The following is a 26755-nucleotide window of genomic DNA, read 5'->3' on the forward strand; positions in this document are numbered from 1 at the left end:
GCTCGTTGTCTCAAAAAGACACTTTGAACAATATAATTTAGATGGAACAGTTATTAACATGGAAACAAAATTATTTTTTCCAAAACAACTCAATATTATTCTTAAAGAAGGACATTAAATTTAAATGACTTGTGCCATTGATTATGTTTCCATATTACTGAAGTTTGCTACAGGCTATGTCTTACCAACAGAGTAAACTTTTCCTCCTAGAGAGCTCTGTGTTGTAGCATGTAGCCAACATCTTGACATGCCTTCTTACTCTCTACAGTCTGCCTTTTTGGTTCAAGGTGTGGATTACTTGTCATTTGAATAGTCCATCTGAAGAGACCCAAAGGATTCTGAATTTAGGATGTCTTTTGAGCAAGTAGACTCTTCCCACCCATTAAAATAATTGTGCCTATGCCTAGAGCTCCCTTTAGGTTGTGAGTTCCATTGAGGAAAATGAATGGGATGTTCATTTTTATCTCTAGCACTTAGGACCGCACTGGGTGCATGGCTGCTGGTGAGATCAAAGTAAGATCAAGTGAATGTCTCCATTTTAATATCTACGGGTAAAGGAAGGGATGTTGGGAAATTTTTAAAAGGCTACTTTTTCTTCTTTTATTTCTACTTTCCTTCTTTCCCTCCCTAACTTCCCTACTTTCTCTTTCAATCACAGTTGCCACAATATTTGCCAAACCCTGAGGATTAGCGTTGTTGACTGAATTTTGGTCTATTGATATTTAAAAAAAGAATTTGTTTAAGGGTACTTTCTCAATTCTGCACAGAAAATTTGATCATCATTTGTATATTAAAAAGTAGCAGCAATTTGTGTCAGCAAGTTTGGATAGAGTTATTAAGGATTCCTAAATTTGTCATTTGCATGGAATGTAGCAAAGTGGAGAAGTCTGTATCTATTTTATAAAAGAATTCAGGAAGATGTTGGGTAATACAAAACACTCAATAATGATATTTTACCATTGTTTTATCAATAAAAAATACTTATTATTTTACTGTTAACTTGTATTTATTGGAGTTTTTTCTTATGTGTAAGGATGTGTTATCAAAAAAATAAGCAAACAGGCACGTGAGAATCACATTTTGTGCGCAAAGTGTAGGCACAAATTGCCTTTCTTTGTCAGAAGAAGAGGTGATTGATTAGATTTATTTCTAGTTTTCCCAAAAAGGATTCATATCCTGGTTTTGCTATATCAAATGTGGGAAGATTACCTTATATACAATCGTCCCTCAGTTTCCACGTGGGACTGGTTTTCAAGACGTCCCACAGATACCAAAATCTGTGGGTGTTCAAGTCTCTTACGTAAATGGTGTAGTATCAGCATATAACCTACACACACCCTCCCGTATACTTTAAATCACCTCTAGATTGCTTCCAATACCTAATATGTGTAAATGCTACGTAAATACCTGTTATACTGTATTCTTTAGGGAATAATGACAAGAAAAAAAGTGTGAATGTATTCAGTACAGACGCAACCATGGTAGACCTTTTGATAGGTGATTGGTTAAACCCATGGATGTGGAACCCACAGATAAGCAGGGACAGCTGTATATATATACTGAAATTTAGGGTGACAGTGGCTGGGCTCTTCACTTGTACTTAATAAATATTTGTTGTATACATGAATAAGGAAGTGAAAAAAATTTACAAAAAATGTAAGCCACTCTCAACGTTTGCTATGTAACTGTTCATGCTAATCCAATATTTGCAATAGTTCTGACAACTCATGCCAACCCACGCATGTGTCCCAAAACCATAGGTGAGAAATTTCCCTTGCTCAGTTTGCCTTCTTTTATGACAAATGCCTGGAATTTGCTTGCAGAGACAAAGAAAGCTGGAAACAGAGAAAGAATGTGAGATGGGGAGAAGAAGTTGGGAATTACGTGTCTTGCCCCTACAGATTATGCTTAAGAACTCGTAGAATTCTGGCCGTGTTTCAAAGTAATGGCACAAATGTAATGTTCTTTGCCTGAGAGAACTCATTTTCCAGTATCAGAGAGAAGAATGAATAAGCAAAGTGTTGCTTTGTGTTTTGTCTAGTGTTCTAAGAAAGACCATCATTGAGTATCCTGGGGACCCAGGAGGGTCTAATGTGCAGTGACACAAGTAGCAACCAGAACAGGGATCAAGGTGAGAACTTAACTTGTGAAGAGGATTGCCAAGTTTAGCAAATAAAAATACAAGATGCTCAGTTAAATTTGAATGTGATATAAGCAAAAATATAACTTTTTAGTATAAGTATGTCCCAAACATTGTATGAGACATACTTAACCTACAAAATAATTCATTGTTTATCTGAAATAAATTTCCCTGGCATCCTTTATCTTTGATTTTTGGGTATTTTTGAGGAAGCTCAGCCCTGAGCTAACATCTGTGCCCATCTTCCTCCACTTTATATGTGGGATGCCTGCCACAGCATAGCTTGATGAGTGGTGCGTAGGTCGATGCCTGGGATCTGAACCAGCAAACCCCAGGCTACGGAAGTGGAGCACACAAACTTAGCTGCTACACTGCCGGGCTAGCCCCACTGGCATCTGGTATTTTATCTAGCAACCTTACTTATGGGTAAACTAGAGGCAAGTTAAATTGATTAATAGGATTTATAATTATTTGCATATCTAATTTATACTTTGAGGTCCTCACCTTTAACCTTTAAGAATCTTTTTCTTTTTTTCTGGTTACTGTGTGTGGTCTTATAGCAAGTATCTGGTACAAGTTTGCAGAAATACGGAGGGAGGGCTGTCTTAACTATATTCTCAATTGAGAAGTAAGGCTTACTTAAGATATTTAAAATAATACTAAAACTTTTCCTCAGCCAAAAGCAAAAGATCCGATTTACCAAGATATTATTATATATCATCACTTAAATGAAGCATTGGGGAGAGTTACAACTGAGTGAATTCTAAATCCTTTTCCAGCCCAGAGAATGAATTACTGAAATTAAAAAGCAGTTGGAGGTACCATTTCTTACTCACTTTTAAGAATATTGCCCAAATGCCTCTTAGAATACACCTAGTTTCATAATTTTACCTCTGAAGTTTTATATTGCCTCGTGTTTCACTAAGCCTTCTTTTATAGATGGAATAATTAAGTAGTTAACAATGGTTAAGTGACTTGCCTGAGATCACACGTTGAGTCACTGACTGAGCAAAGAACAGAACTCTCAGCTTTGAGTCTTCAATTCCTGCCTCACTCCTAGGGCTCGGCTGTCTGGCTTAACCCAGCTTTAAAATGCATATCCCTGACTACGGAAGACATTAGCGTCATCCGTGATTGAGGAGACACAAAGAGCCTAGGCCCTGAATGCTATATGCAGCGTGTAAATCAGTCAGGAATTTAAACATAGTACTTACACGTGCCAAAATGCACCGAGAACTCAATTGTCCCAGAAAGATACAAATTCACCTTTCCATGAGATAGCACACCAATAGCCAAAAGGTAAAGAAAAGGGAACTGGCATTTCTGTAACACTCTACTGGTAGATAAATGTTTACTTGGAAAATTGACCTTTTTAGTACCCACTTGCCGATGAGCTCTGAAGATAAACTCTAAGTTGGACGGGCTAATACGAATGAACTTTAAGAGTAAACACATACTTTTATGTAGTTTCCAGTGTTCATGCTAGGTCAATTCATTTCCCTCACTCCACTTATGGGGGAAATACGTGTGACAATATTAAATGACACAAATCCTAACACTTCTTTTTTAAATGTATGTGCCTTCATTTTCTTCCTCAGGAAATAAGTTGCACAATACTGCCAATAATTACTTTTAAATAATTTTAAAAGAACATTTTCTGGCATTTTATTCTTCACAGGTTTCTTCAATATATAATGTTAGCCTTTTTTTTTTCTGTAGTAAAAAGGTTACCACTCTTCTAAAATGTACTTCTTTCTTTCCTAGCTTTCAAAAAGCATCCATTCCAGGCCACGGGGCTAGATCACCTCTTTATTTTCCTCTTCTCTCAGTGGGATCATTCGTTTTGGGGAAACAACAAACCCCTCTTTTAAAGGCCTCCCTCTGGCTCCGTCTCCTGAGATCATACACAAGAACTTTATACCAGTACGTCTATAGTAGGCCAGGCACACAAAGGGGCATGCATGTGCTAGTGTTAATTATAAGAAGGAAAAAAACCCCACTATGGTATAGTCCTTTCCTGAGTACTACATGGATTTTTCTCTGCGTTTCACTTGGCTTTTCTAATACTGTGAAAAAGTGAATAAAATGTTTAGCATCAGAAAGAAAAAAATGTCTAATAGTTGTTGCCAAAGTATGAACCGATGGGAATCTGCAGTTAGCTGAAGCAATGCCAACCCAGATGAAATCACCGTGGGTCTGTGCTTCTCCAAGATTCTCAGTGACGGCAGGTAACAGATTCCTGCCCACAGACACGACCTTTAATTAGCTGGACAGCCCAGGTCCCCTTAATTCTCTTTCCCTTACCGGAGCTGATGAGGTTGAGACTCCAGCCCCATGTGGACATTGTCCCCCAAGCAGGAGAAAGATGGTACAAGCAATGGCATTAGCCAAGGTGAAGTCAGCCATGTCTGGAAGCAGTAGCGTCTACTCCCAGTCAGGACAGGAGAAAGTATTCTAGCAATGGGAAACCTGTCTTCGCTGATCTTTGTGTCCTATATTCACAGGGAATCAGTTGTGCTGGTCAGTGCTGCAAACACAGACCATCTGGGCCCTTAGGAACCTTTCTTATGCCCTTGAGCACTCATGGTTTATTGTTTCTCCTCAGGACTTGGTAGGAAAGCAGGTGGTTTAGGCACGTGGGGGCACTTTAATCTCAGGGTCAGCTGGAGAACGATGTCTGCGACTTCCCCTCCTTTGTCCTGACCACGGAGGTTGGACTTCTCCTCCAGGCTTTGAGAGAGCCGCTGTCATGTGGTCACTTCTGCTGGATGCCTACTTTGGGACATTCCCAAGTCGTGTTCTCTCTTGCTCTATCATGGAACCTTGTTGTTTCTACTTGGCGCTTTCATCTCCGAGAAAGCTGGAGAAGCCTTTTGATCTCCATAAATGAGAAAATAAGAATGCCATTATCCTACTCCCCAAGGGAAGATATATGTACATCTATGTATATGGATACACACACTAACGCACAGGCGAAGTTCATGTCCTTGGTAGAACTTAGTGAACAAGTGCAGGAGAGCTGTTTGAATCTCCTATTTCTTTTCTGGATACACAGCTAGACTATGTGTCCTCAGGTGGCCAAGAAACCGAGTTCTGAGTAGCAAAATGAGAGCAGAAGTAACATAAAGCGCTTCTAGGACTGGCCCATTAAACATTGCTGCATGATCCTCTAGGGCCCTCTCCCCATATTGCTGGCTGTGTATGGTGCCCAGAGTGACCTAGAAAAATACCCTGTCGAAGATGGTAGAGTTTCTGTCAAAATGGGGCCCTTATGAAGGAAAGCCACCTAACAATGTGACTTTGCATGTTAAGAAATAACTTTCTATTTTGGGAAGTCTGACAATATCAAGGTTTATTTATTATAGCAACTAATGTAATTTTAACTAATACAGATCATAATTAATTATTTTTTTGTCTGACTTCTTTCACATAGAAATTTATCATGAGGGGCTGGCCCAGTGGTGCAGTGGTTAAGTTCACACATTCCACTTTGGTGGCCCAGGGTTCGCCAGTTCAGATCTCAGGTGTGGACCTATGCTTCCATTTTCAAGCCATGCTGTGGCAGGTGTCTCACACATAAAGTAGAGGAAGATGGGCACAGATGTTAGCTCAGGGCCAGTCTTCCTCAGCAAAAAAGAGGAAGATTGGCAGCACATGTTAGCTCAGGGCTAATCTTCCAAAAAAAAATTTTATCATGAGTAGTTTTCCATGTCACAACTTTTTTTTCATTGTTAAAAGTAATCAGTGTTTGCATAATATCCCACTGTATGGATACTGCATATTTAATTAAACTACTGCCGTTGATCAACTTTTCACCACTGTATCTATTTGTTGAAACCTATTTGTACACATCTCTGATCATTTCTGTAGGAAATATTCTTAGATTTGGAATTATTGCCGAAGGTTTGATACATTATGTAGCTTTAATATGTTTTTTTCCTTATTTGACTTCAGAAAAGTTATGCCTATTTACACTCTTATGAATAGTATTCAGTAATACTAATTGGTGTTTTTATTCCTTATGGGGGTTCATTGGCTGAATTCCAAGGATTGGAATCACTAAACCACTACCTAAATCAGTATTGATTTCTCATACAACTGATAACATTTGAAGTGTTATACATAGATAAAAGGACTTCAGGGTCCTTCAAGTTCATTCAGTTGTAGAATTCACGCATAACTTAGAGTATAATACCTCCTCTGAAGGAAAATAGGAATTAAATAGCTGTTCTTAAATTGGAGGTTATATGCTATGACTAGATTTAACACAGCTCTTTCTTCTCCTTCCTAACTCTGTCCCACTCCCATCACTGCCACTCTACTTCTCATCCTCCAGGTAGGTGGTGATCAGACTTTATTATACTGGAAAGTACCATATTTTCTCTATTGTATCTCACTGATTTTAAGTTAACTAATTTTTTTTACTAAGAAAAGAAGTTTATGTCCTACAATTATCATTACCTGTGCTAAGTATTAAAATATGTTGAGTAGCAATAGGATGCTTTGAGACATCATCTTCTAAGTCAGATGGTACATTTTCTATCTGAGACTCTAAACCTTTCTGCTTTATCATAACAAAGAGACTTGTGTACAGATCTTCCTCAACTTATGATAGGGTTACTTCCCGATAAATCCATCATATGTTGAAAATATCCTGAGTCAAAAATAGATTTAATACTCCTAACCTACCAAACATCATATGTTAGCCTGACCTACCTTAAACACGCTCAGAACACTTACATTAGCCTACTGTTAGGCAAAATCGTCTAAGACAAAGCCTATTTAATAATAAAGTATTGAATATCTCATATAATTTATCGAATGTTGTACTGAAAGTGAAAAACAGGATGGTTGTGTGGGTACAGAGTGGTTGTAAGTGTATCAGTTGTTTACCGTTGTGATCGTGTGGCTCACTGGGAGCTGTGGCTCGCTGCCACTGTCCAGCACCACAAGAGAGTATTGTACTGTAATCCGCTAGGAAAAAGAATAAAATTCAAAATACGGCTTCTACTGTATGTGTATTGCTTCTGAACATCGTAAATTTGAAAAATCATAAGTTGAACCATCGTAAGTTGACAACTGTCTGTGTTAAAATTTTGACTTTTACCTGTTCAACTGAACTACGAGTACTGATGGAGAAAAAATAAAGTTGTCTTTCCTTTTTTATTCAATGAATTAGATACCTTATTTTTCTCAATGGGAAGCAAAAATAATAGGAATACAGGATAAGAAAACATAAGAAAAGAAGAGAATAATAGGAATATAATAATAACAATAACAAAAAGAAAAAAATAAGAGACGCCCAGTGAGATATTTTTTATTTTTTCCCTTTAAAAAATGGGTTTCTTTCAGATTACATAACAGAATAAATAATATAACAACTTTTCTTTCTCATATTTTTAATAATTGTGTGCCCAACCAAACTAGGAAGAAAATCAATAGAATCTATAAGATCCTTAAGCATTTGATAGTCATTTGTGTTGAACTTTTTATGTTAAAATTTAGAAATGTGATGCTAAATGTTCAGTTTGTTATATTAATATTTAAATGAGTCAAGAGGTTCTGGTTTTTGCAAGTTTCATAGAGTATCTTTTAATCTTGGTGAAGTCTGCCAAATAATTCTCCATGCTTCCTTAAGAACCAATTCACACATTGTGTTTTTATTCAAAAAGCCTTTATATTGCAGTTAAGACTTGGGATCGATTTTGCCCAGAGCTACGTGTCAAAGATCAACTCTTTTATTAGTCTGATATGAATAAGGGTTATAATTGTGATCCAATGTGATTGATTTATGTGTGTGACTTTCGTTAATTTATAATAGTCTTATTATCTCTTTGGATTTCATGTAACATGTTCAGTATAATTTTGAAATATAAGAGGAGTCTGTTGAAAGATGACAGAAAGAAAATTATGTTCTTTCCTCAACCACATCTATACCTATTGGAGTTCTGAAAAACAGCAAGTCTGTCCTAGGCAGCGAATAATGCAAACCATAGACTCCAGCATTTGCTCAACCAAAGTCGTATACAAAAATTACCCACCCAAGTCTGGTTTGGTTGCTGATCTGCAAGACCAGATTTATTTCAAGATGTGAAAACTAAAATACATAAATTATAAAACTAAAAATGCTTACATTCAAGCATTAGCGTTTCATTAACTTATATTACATTAAACTGAAAATAGCAGAATCAAATTGTAGAGAATAAGAAAAGGAAATAATCAGAACTGAAAACTTTTGCTTTGTAAAGCTCCTACAATCATTCGAAGCTTCTCTCAAAGCTTCCTAGGAGCCAGAGTAAACACAGAAAATCAGAGGTTTTATGGCTCCCTTTTCTCATAAAAGGAAGTATATTAATTAGTCAGGAGAGACAACTTTTTGTCTAATCTGAGTTTTCCCACATTTTTAATAAGGAATATTGAATGTCATGGTGAAGAACTGTCTTCAAAAGCAGTTTTACAAAAAAATAAAAAATAAATGCAGTGGTGTTCCACCTATGGCTATATTTTATAGCAACCTTTTGGAAAAGCTGCTAGCAGACATTGTTTGGCTTCCTGAAGGCACGAAGATATTTTATCTGCCAAACTGTCAGCACCGAAAAGTGATTGGCATCCTTAAGTGCCAGCGAAGTGTAGCCTCTATGCTGTAACCACTGATAGGAACACGGGCTCTGAATCTGACCACCTGCGTTAAACCCCCAGCTCTGCTCACCAGGAGCTGTGTGGCTGAGAGCAAGGTTCTAATTGACATCTTTGTATGAGGAGTAAATTGTTTAGGGCACGTCTGATGCATAATAAGTGCATCAAGACAAGTTAGTCATTATTTTTATTTATTAGTATTATTATCAATATGTCCTTTCAAAACCAAAGATGTTCTATGTATTCAAAGGTATTCTTGTAAGGAAGAATTTGTGACTAGGTAAACAGTGCTGCCTCTTGTTTCTTACCCACATTTGGCAATCATAACACGTTTTAAAGAATCATGTTCTGTTGCATCAAAGACATTGTGAAAAAGGTTTTAACTAGGAAAGCAACATTCATAATACGTGTCACCTCTCATGTTCCTTTTCCAATGGAATGTAAAAAATGCATAAAAGGAGGGGCGGGCCCGGTGGTGCAGCAGTTAAGTTCACACGTTCCACTTCTCGGTGGCCCAGGGTTCGCCGGTTCGGATCCCGAGTGCAGAGACGGCACCGCTTGGCAAAAGCCATGCTGTGGTAGGCGTCCCATGTATAGAAAGAGGAAGACAGGCATGGATATTAGCTCAGGGCCAGTCTTCCTCAGCAAAAAGAGGAAGATTGGCAGTAGTTAGCTCAGGGCTAATCTTCCTCAATTAAATAGATAAATAAATAAATAAAAGGAAAAGAAGCTGTATTTAACTACACAATGGTGTACTTTCTAAAGAGCAAAATACAATATTCACGGTGGTAGGCAGTGGTGAAGAATAAAGACCTCTTTATAAAGAGCATGGGTCATTGGGTCACAAGCTAAGAGGTCAAATGACCATAGTGAAGTCTGGGACAATACCGTGCCACCTCTCTCATTCCTATTTGCCCAGAGGTACCCATTGGGTTAGGCTCATCACTTAGTTTGTGGAAATTCTGGGGCTAGGACAAAGTTCTTCTGCCTTCCCTCACTCACATGCCCAGAACCAGCCTAGAGTCCACTTGCCCAAGACGTACACGATGATCTTCAGCAAAATGCTCAGCTTCTTTGGACATCAGCTAACTCACCTGCATCTGTGATTAGAACACCTGCTCGGTCTGCCTCACAGGTGTGCTGTGTTGATCACGAGAGAGCCACCATAATGACAGTGGATTAACATTGTGATGGAACAACAGGACACAGTAGGGACTTTGCTCACCCACTTAGATTAGTTATTAGCTGAGTGAGTTTATTCATTTAAGTCCTCTGAGAATGAGCTTTATTCTTTGTGACATGCTGATATAAGTATCCATCCCACAGAATTATGCTGTTATGTTCACTGGTTCTTTCAGCATATATTTATTGAATGCCTATTATGGGCCAGGTACTAATTTATATACTTAAATAATGATATAATATATTTGAAGTTGAAATGGAGGAAGACAGTATCATCATCATCATCACAGAAGCTAATTTTTTTTCTGGAACTATGATATGTGTCTCACTTTGCCTCTATTCTCACATGGATTATCTCATTTCATCCTCACATTTCCATCCATATCACAGTGCTAATAACACCATTTTACAGATGGAGAACTCAAGACTCAGAGAGCTTAAGTAACTTGCATTTTTTCACATAAAACCAGTTTGCCTTGGTAATTATGAACTATTGCCTTGGTTATTATTAAACACTGTTCCTCACATATACCATTTACTCTAAAGGTTTTGGGGACTTCCAGAGGCCAATGAGTTTAGACAACAACAAGCATAGGACATGGACCTCGCTCCTGTTTTATATAATTATGTGAACAGATAGGAGAGGCTAATGATTTTTAATCCCAGGTGCGTTAAACAAGATTAAAGATGCTGACAAAGACAAAAGATCTGTGCTGAAGATTTTATGTCTCATCACCCGTAACCCAAGTCATTCAGTCTCTTCGTCTCATCATCATTCTTCCAGTCTGAACTGTGGATTGCGTGTTTGTATGGAAAGGTGTGTGCACTACTGTCTGATTTTCCCAACGATGTCACAGAGCCCTAATCCCAGCTCCCCAAAAACTTTTGGTTTTCTCTTTATAGGGCCCCAGAATTGACTGCAGGCTTCAGGTTTGCAGCTTTATAGCTGTTTCAGGGCCTGCAACTTAATTAACTGTTGATGGATCATCTGGGCTGTTCAGAGTTTTACATGGCATTTTCTCCAACTCACCTTGGAATCTTACATTTAGACATATTTGTCTACTTATGAACAGGTTCTTGGGTAAACAGAAAGATTTATGTGTGAGCCATTATACAATTCTAGGAAAAAAATAGCCACATTTGATTAGTTTTAGTTTAGAATTGAGGAATCTAAAAATGTATAAGTTAGCATATCTTGGGATTATTCTGTTTTTTACATAATCTTTCTACACAAATTTTGGAGCACAAGACTGCATTTACTTCCTCTCACTTCATATTGCTTTGTGATTCAGCCTCCTTTTTTAATTCTGTTCAAGTTCAAGTTCTGGCAATTGAATTAAAAAAGATATGGGGACATGTTGCAAAGACGTTAACTACATTTTGAATATTACAAAAAAGATGTTTATGGAAAACATATTGTTTCATATATATTTTCCCTAAATTGGTTGAACGATGTATCCCGTTTACCCACCAATGGTTTTTCATAACATAAGTCACATCCAAAGACGGCCTGCTGTTGCCAGCACTGTGTGGAAGATGTACGTAATGCATTTCCCTATGAATAAGTCTTCAGTCTGTTAACATAGTGAGCTAGTAATTGAGAGTGAACTATCTCAAACGGGCACACATATAACAAATTAAAAACAAATCTATATATGTGTATATGCATGTGTACACACACATTATGTGCTCCATATTACTTTAAGATATATTGTGGGTCATATTTGTTTGTATGAGTGGGCTTAAGAAATCGTAAACAAGAAATAATATAAATCTTTATTTTTCCTGTGCAAAGGCTCTTGGATATACTACTGTATAAGCAATTTGTTTCTCAGTTTCTGGAGCCAATAAGTTTAGGAAATTCTTCCTAATAAAAATAGACCATGACATTTGTTTTTTTCTTTTTGGAGAAAGAAAATATAAATTCAATCTGTAAATGTAAATAGCTAATTTAGAATTGCTCAAACATATTTGAATAGGCATTGAAAGAAAGATTTTAAAGACTGAAGCAATGCCACAAGAACAAGATCATAAATATGTATAAAATTAAAATTAAAAGTTCTATATTATTTTTGTCAGTAGATACTCTTTCAAAACAGCAGTAGATACTCTTTCTCTTACTTTCTCTAGTATTATATTATATAACTTTGAAAACCATTGAGAATATAAGTATTGTTATTGCAACAACCCGCATGGTAATATACAAGCACTTTCTTAACCATAATGCATCAATCTGAACAAGCTCCATGTGAGGTAAACAAAAGGATAATTGAAAAAAGTACTATAGGATGGCAAAGATGATGGCAATGATGACAATGGTGATGATGATAAAACTAACAACAAAAATAATACGATATTGTTCAAAAAGAATCTGGTGCTTAGGAAATTGCTGTGTGACCCTAAAGAAAGCTATTATCTAAAAAAAAATTTTTAAAGATGAACGCAGTATTTTTCTTCCTTTCTAAGTCTATTTAGCATACTTCAACTTTGACCTGACAGAACTTGTAGGTTTTTATAAGTAGTTAGCCAATCAGCCACAGTTCTGACAAACGATGATGGGAGTTTTGATCAGCATTATTAAAGGGCAAGTCACCTCCCTTGCTGCTTTGCAGATCTTTAGGTTCCGTTAAACTCTGTCTGATCATACACACATGCCTACTCCCTAGACCTTTTATTTAGTATTGTCAGTGGTTTCTCCAAACAAGTTTTCATCAATTTTCCCTAAGCTGTCTCTAAACTTCTTGTAACTTTAAAAGCATAACTAAATATAATCTTGGAATTCTGAATTTTACATTACAGAAAAGACATCTTAAACTGTAATTCTAAGATAGGAATATACTTAAGCAACAATGCACTATCTTCTTGTAGTGAACATGGGGAGAATATTTTTAAGTGGTATTGCCAAATGCCAGAAGTTTTTGGTCATTCTTTTCTTACCAAATGACTTTCAGAAAATAAACTTAAAATAATGGGAAATATTCAAATAGTAGGGAGGTTTTCTTTTCTTGGTTTTCTTCTTTCTTAATAAAACACCTCTTTTTTTATTATTTTGTTTTTTTTATTTACTTAAATTGTTGGGGAGCGAGGAATTGAAAGAACGTTAGACACATTGGAAAAGGAAATTTAAGAATTTAAGTTCTCTGGAATGAGCAGTAAAGGGCAGGATACAGGACAGTGTTATCATCAAGGACTTCCTTTTGAGGGTCAATCAGACCCGGATTTGAATTCTGGTTCTTCTGCTTATTAGCTGGATGCCCTAGGGTAATTGAATTAACTTCCAAGTTTGTTGATACTTAAATGATAGTAAGTATAGTAAATTATCCCACAGAGATGTTACAAGATTCTTTATTTCACTGGGATTGGATATCTTTGATTATCCGTTATGTATTTCATAAACTGTCTAATGTACTTGGTAGTACATCATGACTCAAGATGGCAAATAGAGGGAGATTTCTTTGTGGAATGTATGACAGGGCTGGTGGGAAAATTACCAAAGCAATGACCTGGTCCAATTCAGTTACTTCTCAATGTACCTGAAAGGAGAGAATCAAAAGACCCTAAGGGGCCATTAACTTCAGGTTGATTCGTGGAGAAAGTGGCAATGGTGGAGAATTAATCTCTTAATGTTCCAGATAGGACTGTTGTCGTATCTCGTTAATTTCCCTGTTGTTGCAAACAATATCTGTGGTTACTTGTGAAGCTCCCTGTGTTAACAGAAGAAAGCTCAAAATGTGGGAGAATGATAGTGGTCAGAATCCAAACTCTAGGAGGAACACAGTCCAGCTCATTCCCTAAAAGAAGCATTTTAATGAGTTGAAGCCAAGAACACTAATGGTTATAGAGCTAAGAAATGAGAACGGAAAAGTAGGAATGGAGAAAAATCAAAAGCTTTTTATTCACATAGAAGGCCAACTCTTATTCTTCTTTTTGGGTCATATCCTCTTGGATCTTCCTTTTGGATTGCATTGTGCTGCTCTTTTCTTTCTCAGAAGTCTACATGTATAATGAGCTAAAAGGATGAGGGTTTCCTCCCCTTGAGAGTCAGTACTACTATTTTTCACATCCTTTTCCAGAAGGATAAGTGAATATCAAGGGAACAGGCAGAGGAATGGAGGTTTGGGGCTGAATACTCTTTTTGCACCTACTTTAATCTATTGGAGTCTGAAGTTTTGACAGTATAACAGTGCTCCTTCAGCTGAGCTGGCAATATGTGACATAGTATGCCAGTGTCCTCAAAGCCACATGAGCAACATGCTACATCTTCCTGGAAGATTTGGAAGTGAGAAAAATGAATATGGACACATTATGGCAGAATATTTGAAATTCACATACATTTTTAGGCTAAGAACAAGGCTTCAAGAAGATGTTATATGTGCAGTGTGATGCATTAGGCCCTGACTCTGGCTGGTGGTGATGGTGGTGATGTGGGGGTGGCCATGGAGGGGAGGTGAGGGAAACACTTGAAAGTCAATGTCCTGTATTAATAAATAGTGGGTATTTGTCTATTGTGTGCCCTTTAAACTATTTCTATTGGGAACCCAAGTCAGTCTCATTGCCAAGACAGAAACAGAAATATTCGTTCTTGTTACCGTCATCACGACTAGAAATTACGTAAGTAGTGATATTTTGTAAAATATAAATCACAGAATAAATAGTAACTTCTTTTAATGCTTAATTTAAAGAGTTTTCACATTCTGGATTGATTGATTATCTTTGTTAAAGAGAACACTCCTAAATCAAATATTTCTTTTATAAGACCTGTGAAGGTATATATATAAGTATGTGTGTTTGTATAACTAGAATCCTTTTCTAAGAAAATTAGTTCTTTCTTCTCTGTAGTTCATTCTCAGATAGAGTTACAGCACATTAATGGATGTTCGGAACTAATAAATAATGGAATTACAGTGTTTATAACAGATTACTATCCACATGGTAGACACACAACTATTTGGCTTTTTTTGTTTGTTTTCATCTACTGATACTTCTCCATGAAACTTTTAATGAAACTTGTGGAAATGAAAGTTAGCAGAACTTCATTTGACAAACAGATGCCTGAATTGCACTTCTTTACTCTTACAATTTTTGTAATGCCTTAACTGTTTACACATGCATAAGGTACAGGAAATTCTCAAAAGGCTAAGAATTTGTTTAGGCTGATCTAATTGGTTTATTGGCTTAGCTACAAGGGCTTTTGAAAAGCACATGTGGAACATCTTAATGATAACTATTTTATTTTAAGTCTCCAGGAAAAGGGAGGCAGTAGTAAGTGAATTTGACTAGCGCCTCTCTAAGCTAAACCAAACGTACCGAAATGTACAAATGTTGTCATCCTTTAAGAATATTGTGTTTGTGAAGGATGGATATGCATCTCCCATGAATAAGATCTCCATGTAGGCTCTTCTGACCTCTTTTATCACATTAATTGCCACCTAATGACTCCTGAGTCTCTTTTGCTCTTCTACCTTCCTCAATTAGTCACACAAATCTTTTCTAAAACGCTGTTTCTATCATGTCAGGCCTTAGCCCTAGAGCTTACATGAGGCCCTGTTCCCCACAGTTTCAAGACCAAACAACTCTGCCTATATTTATAATGTGTAAATTATTTGTCTTTATATATTGATTAATTATGTTCCTATTTGTAGTTCTATGGTTAAAGGCAGTGTCTTTATTTTCTTTTTACTTTAGGTACGACCACAGGCCCCACTTAAAATAGTTATTAATGCATATAAAAATGACAGGTTGTGATCTTCCCTAATAAATGTCAGATCTGTATATTTACATAGAACTGTACGATTCAATCATAAATTTCTTGTAACTAACAAATTTTAATGAACCATAATGAGCATGACTTCAAACAAAGCAATGAGCATAACTGCTAATGAAAGTGTAAGGCTTAGCCCAATAAGTGAATTTGCAGAACACGCTTACCTGATAACAGGTGTGGTCTTTAGCTTTCTATGTATTCACTATAATATTTCATTTTATTGATATGTACGTAGAACGCCTTATTAGAAACACTTGCCAAAATATTTCACTTCTCAGAGGCTGCACAATGTTTTTAAGTTGTTAATATTTACAATGTAAATTAGAGAAGCATAAAAATAAAATATGGACATGCTTTTAGTCTTCTAAAATTAATTTTTTTCTTTAGTTTTTGAGGTTAGCATCCTCGTACTTGTACCATTTTCTTTTCAATTATTTTATTGAGGTCATAATGGTGTATAACGTTGTGTAATTTCAGGTGTATGTTATTATTTATCTGTTTCTGTATGCAGTGCACCGTGCTCACCACCAATAGTCTATTTTTTTATCTGTCACCATACATAAGTGTCCCTTTACTCTTTTCGCCCACCCTGCCACTCGCTTCCCCTCTGGTAACCACTAATCTCTTCTCTTTATCCATGTGTTTGTTTATCTTCCACATACGAGTGATACAATGTGGTGTTTGTATTTTTCTGTCTGGCTAATTTCACTTAACATCATACCTCAAGGTCTATCCATGTTGTTGAAAATGGGATAATTTTGTGTTTTTTATGGCTGAGTAGTATTCCATTGTACATATATATCATATTCTTTACCCATTCATCAGTTGATGGGCACTTGGATTACTTCTATGTCTTGGCTATTGTAATTAACGCTGCAATGAACATAGAGGTGCATAAATCTCTTTTTTGAATTGTTGCTTTCAAGTTCTTTGGATAAATACCCAGTTTCGGGATAGCTGGATTGTATGATATTTCTATTTTTAATTTTTTGAGAAATCTCCATACTGTTTTCCATAGCGGCTGCACCTGTTTGCGCTCCCACCAGCAGTGTATGAGCTTTCCCTTTTCTCCACATCCTCTCCAACACTTGTTATTTTTTGTCTTGGTAATTATAGCTATTCTTACAGGTGTAAGATGATACCTCATTGTAGTTTTTATTTGCATTTCCCTAATAACTAGTGATATTGCACATCTTTTCACTTGCCTATTGGTCGTCTGTATATCTTCTTTGGAGAAATGTCTGCCCATTTTTTGATCCAGTTGTTTGTCTTTCTGTTGTTGAGTTGTATGAGTTCTTTATATGTTTTGGAAATTAACTCCTTTTTGGATATATGATTTGCAAATATTTTCTCCCAGTTGGTGGGTTGTCTTTTCATTTGTTCATGGTTTCCTTTGCTTTGCAGAAGCTTTTAGTCTGATGTAGTCCCATTTGTTTATTCTTTCTTTTGTGTCCCTTGCCTGAGTAGACATGACATTTGCGAAGATGCTGCTTAGACCAATGTCAAAGAGTGTACTGCCTATGTTTTTTCCTAGGAGTTTTATGGTGGTCAGGTCTTACATTCAAGTTTTTAATCCACTTTGAGTTAATTTTTGTGTATGGTATAAGATAATGGTCTACTTTCATTCTTTTGCATGTGGCCATCCAGTTTTCACTTATTGACTAGACTTTCCTCTTTCCATTGTATTTTCTTGGCTCCTTTGTCAAAGATGAGCTGTCCGCAGATGTGTAGTTTTATTTCTGTCCTTTCAATTGTGTTCCATTGATCAGTATGGCTGTTTTTGCACCAGTACCATGCTGTTTTGATTACTATAGCTTTGTAGTATATTTTGAAGTCAGGGATTGTGATCCCTCCAGCTTTGTTTTTTCTTTTCTCCCTCAGGATTGCTTTGCTATTCAGGGTCTTTAATTGTTCCATCTAAATTTTAGGATTCTTTGTTCTATTTCCATGAAGTATGTCATTGGGATTCTGATTGGGATTGCATTGAATCTGTAGATTGCTTTAGGTAACATGGACATTTTAACTATGTTTATGCTTCTAATCCCTGAGTATGGAATATCTTTCCATTTCTTTACCTCATCTTTGATTTCACCATACAATGTCTTTTGGTTTTCACTGCACAATCTTTCACCTCCTTGATTAAATTTATTCCCACATATTTTTTTTTTTTTTTTGAAGAAGAAGATTAGCCCTCAGCTAACTACTGCCAGTCCTCCTCTTTTTTGCTGAGGAAGCCTGGCCCTGAGCTAACATCTGTGCCCATCTTCCTCTACTTTATATGTGGGCTGCCTACCACAGCATGGCGTGCCAAGTGGTGCCATGTCCGCACCTGGGATCCAAACCAGCGAACCCCGGGCCGCCGAGAAGCGGAATGTGCAAACTTAACCACTGCGCCACCGGGCCGGCCCCTATTCCTACATATTTTATTGTTTATGTTGCAATGTTGTTGTATGTTGTATGTTGTAAGTGGGATTGCATCCTTGACTTCTCTTCCTGTCAGTTCATTATGAGCATATAGAAATGCAACTCACTTTTGTTAAGTTGATTTTGTACCCTGCAACTTAGCTGTAGTTGCTGATTATTTCTAATAGTTTTCTCATGGATCCTTTAGGGTTTTCTATAAACAGAATCATGTCAACCACAAAGAGCAAGAGTTTCACTTCTTCCTTTCCAATTTGGATAAATTTTATTTCTTTTTCTTGCCTAACTGGTCTGGCCGAAACCTCCAGTACTATGTTGAAAAGGAGTAGCAAGAGTGAGCACCCTTGTCTTGTTCCTGTTTTCAGAGGGATGGCTTTCAGTTTTTCACTGTTAAGTATGATGCTGGCTGTAGATCTGTCACATACGGCCTTTATTATGTTGAGGTACTTTCCTTCTATACTCATTTTATTGAGAGTTTTTATCATAAATGGATGTTTGATTTTGGCAAATGCTTTCTCTGCATTTATTGAGACAATTATGTGATTTTTATACCTTCTTTTGTTAATGTGGTATATCACATTGACTGATTTGTGGATGTTGAATGATCCCTGCATACCTGGTATAAATCCCACTTGATCATGGTATATGATCCTTTTACTATATTGCTGTATTCAGTTTGCCAATATTTTGTTGAAGATTTTTGCATCTATGTTCATCAGCAATATTGGCCTGTAATTTTCCTTCTTTGTGTTGTCCTTGTTTGGTTTTGGTATCAGAATGATGTTGGCCTCTTGTAATGAGTGAGGAAGTATTCTGTGTTCTTCAATTTTTTGGAATAGTTTGAGAACAATAGCTATTAAATCCTCTCTGAATGTTTGGTAAAATTCTCCAGAGAAGCCATCTGGTCCTGGACTTTTGTTCTTTGGGAGGTTTTTGATTACTGTTTCAATCTCTTTACTTGTGATTGGTCCTTTCAGGTTCTCTATTTCTTCTTGATTCAGTTTTGGGAGGTTGTATGAGTCTAAGAATTTATCCATTTCTTCTGGGTTATCCAAATAGTGAACATATAGTTTTTCATTGCATTCTCTTATAATCCTTTGTATTTCTGTGGTATCCATTGTGATTTACAATCTTTCATTTGTAACTTTATTTGAAATTTCTCTCTTTTTTTCTTAGTGAGTCTGGCTAAGGGTTTTTCAATCTTGTTTATCTTCTCAAAGAACTAACTCTCAGTTTCATGGATCCTTTCTACTGTTTCTGTGGTCTCTATTCCACTTATTGCTGCTCTGATTTTTGTTATTTTCCTCCTTCTGCTGACTTTGGGCCTTGTTTGTTCTTCTTTTTCTAGTTCTGTTAGGGGTAGTTTAAGATTACTTATTTGATATTTTTCTTGATTGTTGAGGTGGGCCTGTGTTGCTATAAATTTCCCTCTTAGAAGCACTTTGGCTGCAGCCCATAAGAGTTGATATGTTGTATTTTCTTTTTCATTTGTCTCCAGGTATTTTGTGATTTCTCTTTTGATTTATGCATTGATCCAATGGTTATTAATTAGCATGTTGTTTAGTCTCTACATATTTGTAACTTTCCTAGCTTTTCTCTTGTAGTTGATTTCCAGTTTCATAGCAGTGTGGTCAGAAAAGATGCTTGACATAATATCAATCTTTTTAAATTTATTGAGGCTTGCCTTGTTTCTCATCATATGGTCTACCTTTGAGAATGATCCATGTGTACTTGAGAAGAATGAGTATTCTGCTGTTTTTGGCTGGAATCTTCTATACATATATATCTATTAAATCCATCTGATCTAGTGTTTCATTTAAATCCACTATTTACTTGTTGACTTTTTCTCTGGATGATCTATCCACTGGATTAAGTGGGGTGATGAGAGCCCCTACTATTATTATATTGCTGTTAATTTCTCCCTTTAGGTCTGTTAATAATTGCTTAATATATTTTGATGCTCCTGTGTTAGGTGAGTGTATATTCATAAATGTTATGTCCTCTTGGTGGAATGTCCCTTTTATCATTAGATACTGCCCCTCTTTGTCTCACATCGTCTTTTTTATCTTGAAGTCTGCTTTGTCTGATATAAATATGGCAACATCTGCTTCCTTTTGTTTGTCATTCACTTTTGCTTGCCATCCCTTCACACTGAGCCTATGTTTGTCTTTAGAGCAGAGATGTGTTTCCACGAGGCAGCATATTGTTGGGTCTTGTTTCTTAATTCATCCTGCTGCTCTGTGTTTTTTGATTGGGGAATTCAATCCGTTTACATTTAGAGTGATTATTGATGTATGAGGGCTTAATACTGCCATTTTATCTCTTATTTTCCAGTTGTTCTATGTTTCCATTGTTTCTCTTCCTTTGTATTCCTGACTGCTATTTCATTTTGTGGTTTTCTGTGATTATTTCCTCAGTTTTCTCTTTATTTATTAATTGTGCCTCTTCTCTGATTCTTTGTTTAGTGGTTAACATGAGGTTTGTATGAAAGATCTTATAGATGAGATAGTCTCCTTTCTTATAGCTTCTTATCTCCATTACCCTAAGCAGGTTTCATCCCTCTCCTCTTCCCCTTCTTTTTTTTGCTTTTGTTTTTGTTTTTTTTTTTTTGAGGAAGATTAGCCCTGAGCTAACTGCTGCCAATCCTCCTCTTTTTTATGAGGAAGGCTGGCCCTGAGCTAACATCTGTGCCCAACCTCCTCCACTTTATATGTGGGACGTCTACCACAGCATGGCGGGCTAAGCAGGGCCATGTCCACACCTGGGATCCGAACCAGTGAACCCAGGGCTGCCAAAGTGGAATGTGCGCACTTAACCGCTGCGCAAGAGGGCCGGCCCCCTCATCTTCCCCTTCTGAGTTATTGTTCTCACAAATTATTCTGTTTTGTGTGGTGAGGTTGTGACTAAATTAAAGTGTTTTAAATATTTTTGATGCTCTCCTTCCCTTTATCTTTTATGTTATAATTAAGTCTTTGCTAACTTGTTCTGATAGAGAACTGCAACTTTCTGATTTTGTCTGTCTATCCATCTCCTTGCTCAAAGCTTTGTAAGCCTTTGCCTTTTTGTTTCAGGTATGAGGGCTTCTGTTATCAATTCTTCAAGAGAGGTCTAGTGGCAATGGATTTCCTTAGCTTTTGTTTATCTTGGAAAACTGTCATTTCTCCATCGTATCTGAAGGATAGTTTCACTTGATAGAGTATTCCTGCTGAAAGATTTTGTCTTTCAGTATCCTGAATATATCATTCCATCCTCTCCTAGCCTGTAAAGTTTCTGCTGAGAAATCCGTTGGAAGCCTCATAGGATCCCCTTTCTAGATTATTTTCTTCTGCCTTGCTGCCCTTAATATTTTTTGTTTGTCATTGACTTGCAAGTTTTACTACTGTGTGCTTTGGAGAAGGTATTTTTGCATTGATGTAATTAGGAGTTCTATTGATTTCATGTTCTTGTACATCTAGTTTCTTCCCCAGGTTTGGGAAGTTCTCAGCTATTGTTTCTTTGAACAAACTCTCTGCTCCTTTCTCTCTCTCTTCTCCCTCTGGAACCTATAATATTTATTTTGCTTTTCCTAATTGAGTTGGATATTTCTTGAAGAATTTCTCCCTTTTTTTCAAGTCTTAGTTCTCTCTCCTCCACCATTTGAAGCATTTCTATATGTCTATCTTCTAAATCACTAATTCTGTCCTCCATAAAGTCAGAACTATTTTTTAAGGATTCTAGATTATATTTTATTTCATTAATTGTGTTATTCATATCCAGAATTTCTGTTTGGTGGGATTTTTTATAGTTTCAATCTCTTTGGTGAAACATTCCTTCTGCTCATTAATTTCATTCCTTGGCTCATTGAATTGTCTTTCTGAGTTTTCTTGTAACTCTTTGAGCTTCTTTATGACAAGTATTTTGAATTCCCTGTCATTTAGATTGCAAATTTCTTTAACTTCAGAATTGGTTTCTGGAGCTTTGTCATTTTCCTTCTGCTCTGAAGGTTACTGTGGTTTTTCATGGTACTCGACAAACTGAATCTTTGCTGCTGCATTTGTGGTAGCATCAGGTCATAGATTCCACCTGCCACAACTGAGAGGAAGTAGGAGCCGTGTTTCTGATCCTGCCCTGTCTGTGTGGGTACAGCTGCTTTGCATTTGCATGGATGGCCACAGCTGCTTGGTGGGTCACTCTCATGGGGGTGGTGCCTCTGTGCCTCTGTACTCAGTGGGTGGGTTGCACAGGGGCAGGCTGGCACTGGGCTCACTGGTGAGCCACTGTGCTTGGTGGGCAGGGCACCTTTGTGGGGCTGAGCCACAGCCTCTTGGTGGGGAGCATTCCCACTAGCAATGGGTATGAGGCAAGGTGGGCACTGCTATAGGCCTGGATAGTGATCCCATGCAGGCTGTGCTGTTCCTGTCTCCTCTTAGAGTCATGCTGGGGGCAGGGTGTGCTTACCAATCTCCACTGCTTTCTGGGGATCTGGTTCATCCACCTTCAGATGTATAGCTGTATGCATCTCTCAGGCATCCTGTTGTGCCATGTAAGTATCCTCTGTTGGTCAATGAATGTCCATTTAGTTGTAATTCAGAGGGAGAGTGGCAAAGGGAACAGCTCACTCTGCCATGTGACTGACGTCACTCACTTATACCATTGTCTTATTCTTTATTCCAGGGAAGGGCTAAAGGAATGAACATAAAAGAGTTATTCAGATCAGTAGATACATTAAGTTAAATAAAATCATGTATTTCTCATTTCTATAGTAATAGTAGCTTAGCATGAATTTTATGTACTAAGTTCTTTAAAACAAAAACCAAATACATTAAAAATTAGGAAATGCAAATTGGAGATGGGACTTTCCTCATAGCTCCTGTTGCTCAAAAAAAATTAGACCTAAGTTGGAAAATAATTATAGTTTGGTGCATTCAATTACCACCATCATAACAGAGGTAGACATATGCAACTGTGAGATGAAATATTTATTCAATAACTTTAAAAATACTTTAAAAATCCATTAGTGACTCAGCAAAGATGTCCGCAAATGCACATACTTAAACAGGTTTTCAGCGTGTATAAGGCAATGCATTATTTAACATTTTTGAAAGTTCAGTGTTCATGCTAAGTTCTGTAGGTGTTAACAGTTTACTTGATATTTTTAGATCAATTGGCCAATGTATATGCTCTTCATGGCTCTATCACAGAGAAAAATTTTTCCTAAAAATTTAAACACAAGTGTATTTAGTTGTTTACCATTTGTGGAGTATATATATAGTTTTTAAAATATGCACACTGGAGAGTAGAAAATATGATGTATTTTTTTCAATATTGGAAATATTTGAAGACAGAGCAGAAAGCATAGCAAATAAAACCAAATGCACTCTCACTATTACATAACCTTGATAAGACTAAAGACTTTTCAATTTTGTTTATAACTATATCCCTAGCAACTGAAAAAGGGTCTGGCATACAGTGGGTGCTTAATAGGTATTTGTTGAAGAAAAGAAAGGCATGACATCCTCCTCTTTATAAAATAGTAAGGGCCTGATACACTGTTCTTAGTGCTGGCACCTGATTACCCCTTCTCCAGGGACCCATAGAGCTTAGCAAAAGCACGTATTTCAGAATATAATATGCCCAAGTTGAATTCTTGTACAAATGTTTATACTAGCTGTATGACTGTGGGCAAGATACTTAAATTTATTAGGCCCAAGTTACTTCATTTATAAAATCAAGATAATGCACTTACTCTGAGGACATTGAGTTAAATGAGTAACACATATAAATTGCCTAGAATAGTGTCTGGCATAGTATAAACACTCAATAAATTTTGCTATCATTCTTTTACTTTCAGAAGCAGCGTGGGTACCTCATTGTGATGTCATACCCAGGGCTATTATCCTTGCTTCTATCTAGGTACCTCCAAGCCATTCTTCTCTGCTTTGATCTGGCCTGTGACAACTCTGGCATGTGATCTAATGAACTAACACCCAATTAAAGTATTAGTAACAGACAATGGATTGACACTCGAAGGACTATTTGTTATTTTTAAAGGGAATTCTCAAAGATTTAAAAGTCTCACCACAATAGAACAAGGTACAATGATAACCTTTTAGATACAGCATTGAGACAATAAGCAAGATAATTTTAACTAGAGCATGACCTTACAAATGACACAATATCATTTGATATAAGTACCTCTGCCCTATATGACCTGTGATTAGAATAAACGTCCTCAAATTTTTTAGTATGTAAAGCTAATTTTTTTCTCACAAACTTTGACAATGAACTTGAGATGTGTAAGTATCTGAGCAGATGAAAAGGTGGATTCAAGGAACAGTACTGGAAGCCTTCTCTCTCCCTGGAATCTCAAGTACCTCATATTAAAAAGGAAAGCAAGCAAGAAAATGTGTAACTATGATACATAATTTTGAAAGTTCTAATTTTCGCTTTGAGAGTAGCTGGTAGATTATGGCTAGTGGGGGGGAAACCTGGTAATATAAGAATGTGACTTTTCTCTGGATCTACTCTCTTGTCACTAAATACCAGATGCTCTGTGGAGCAGGTCAGGGATTTCCAAGGGATGGTGGAAGAGATACGTGGGAGTCCAGTTGGAAGAGATGAAAAATTGCCTTTCAAAGATGGCAACTACATCAATTCACGGATTGTTCCCTTGTAGAGGAATTTTGGAATCTGTGTGTTGTAAATCTTTGCTAATGACCAACTATGCCTACACAAAAGATATTTTAATAATGATGAAATTCAAATAATAAGACCTTCTGTTTCCCAGAGTTATTCTGAGTATCAGTTAAGCTAATTAAATTAAATAACACTCACCAGAGTCTCCATCCCAGTCTGTCTCAATCTTGAAAGCATTATATGATTCAGTTTCAAGTTCTATTATGCAAGAATGGATTTATGTGAAGAATCCTAATTTGCTACACGCAGTTAGAGAAGGCCTAGACAAGTATCTTGGCACTTCAGTGAATCTCCTCTTCCTAGGGAATGTGAGATGTCTGGAGGGAAGGTAAAAGGAACTTATGTTAGTACAGTCACATGTCAACAGGAATACACTCTGAGAAATGCATTGTTAGGCAATTTCGTTGTTGTGTGAACATCATAGAGTGTACTTACACAAACCTAGATGGTATAGCTTACTTCACACCTAGACTATATGGTACTAATCTTATGAGACCACCATTGTATATGCGGTCCATCATTGAAGACAATGTCATTATATGGTGCATGACTATAGTGTGACAATGGTCAACAGCTCACCAAAATTACCAACTGTCTGCACCATTCAGTAATTAAATACATGTGGACTGCCCACATTGCCTGAGATGCTCCAGAAAGCCCTGAGAACACAAAGATGAACAAGAAAACAGCGCTTCCTTCAAGAAAGACACATTGTTTAGAAACAATCAGCTATTAAATAAAAGTGTTATAAGAGGTATAAAAAGGGAATATGCAGAACTCTTTCTGAGAACCTAGCAGAGAATATCAGCTTTTGCCCAGGAAAAGGAATAGGATCAAGAGATGCTTCAAGGTTTCAAAAAGGATAAGAAAGGGGGCCTGCCATGTGGCCAAGTGTTAAGTTTGGCACATTCCACTTCTGCAGCTTGGGTTTGTGGGTTTGGATCTTGGGTGCAGACCAACAGCACCCATCAGCCACGCTGTAGTGGTGACCACATATAAAGAGGAGGAAGATTGGCACAGATGTTAGCTCAGAGCTAATCTTCCTCAGCAAGAAAAAAAAAAAAAAGGATGAGTAAGTGTTTTCACAAAGACTAAGAAATAAGAAGTTTACAGGGGTTTGGTCTGTTCAGGAAGGTTCCTGTAAGATAGTATTGTTATAGTGTAGGATATATTAGGGGAAAATGGTGAAGGATTGGGCTGGAAAGATGGCCAAGCCTCAGACATTTGAAGATCTTATGTGCCAAGCTAAGGAGTTAGCCTTATAGTATTCTAAATCATGAAGAGCATTAAAGAATTTTGAGCAGAGGAAAAGCATCATTGGGCTGGGATTTTATAAAGAGCACCCTTAGTGATGTGAAAAACACTATGGATAAGCAAGACAAGAGGCAGGGAAAAAAGTTGAAGTTCATTGCATCAATTTAGTCTAGAAGTGATGGAGTCTGGGTCAAGCAGTGGGAGTTAATATGGACGAAGGCCACTGGGCATTATAGTCTCTTGGGTAGTAAATGATGTGTCCAGTTAAACTGAAGATTTTATTAAAGCAGGAAGGGGAGAAGGAACAATGGGGCAGGCAAGTAGCATTCTCTGCCACTGTCAACAAGAGCTAGTCAATGGCACTGAACAATTTCCATCAACTCCTCCCACAGTTCTGGCCTCTCTTAAGCTGATGGTCTGGCCCAATGTGACAACATTTACATTGGAGTGCTACACATCAGTAAGTCCAATGTTTTTAAACTTGGGGTTTGAAAGTTTGTCTTGGCAGATTTCCCTGGGTTTGGGTTTGGTTTGTTTGGCTAGAAAGTGGCATATTCAGACAGGCTTAAATCCCAACTGTAGCAAACACAATCTTAGGCTTTTCGGATTCCATAGTTCAACACACCAGTGATCCTAGGTAGACAGCCCTGGATTACACATTTGACGTGCTGGCAAGATGTGGG

The sequence above is a fragment of the Equus quagga genome, chromosome 6, assembly GCF_021613505.1.
Source record: "Equus quagga isolate Etosha38 chromosome 6, UCLA_HA_Equagga_1.0, whole genome shotgun sequence".
In the NCBI taxonomy this organism is placed as follows: Eukaryota; Metazoa; Chordata; class Mammalia; order Perissodactyla; family Equidae; genus Equus; species Equus quagga.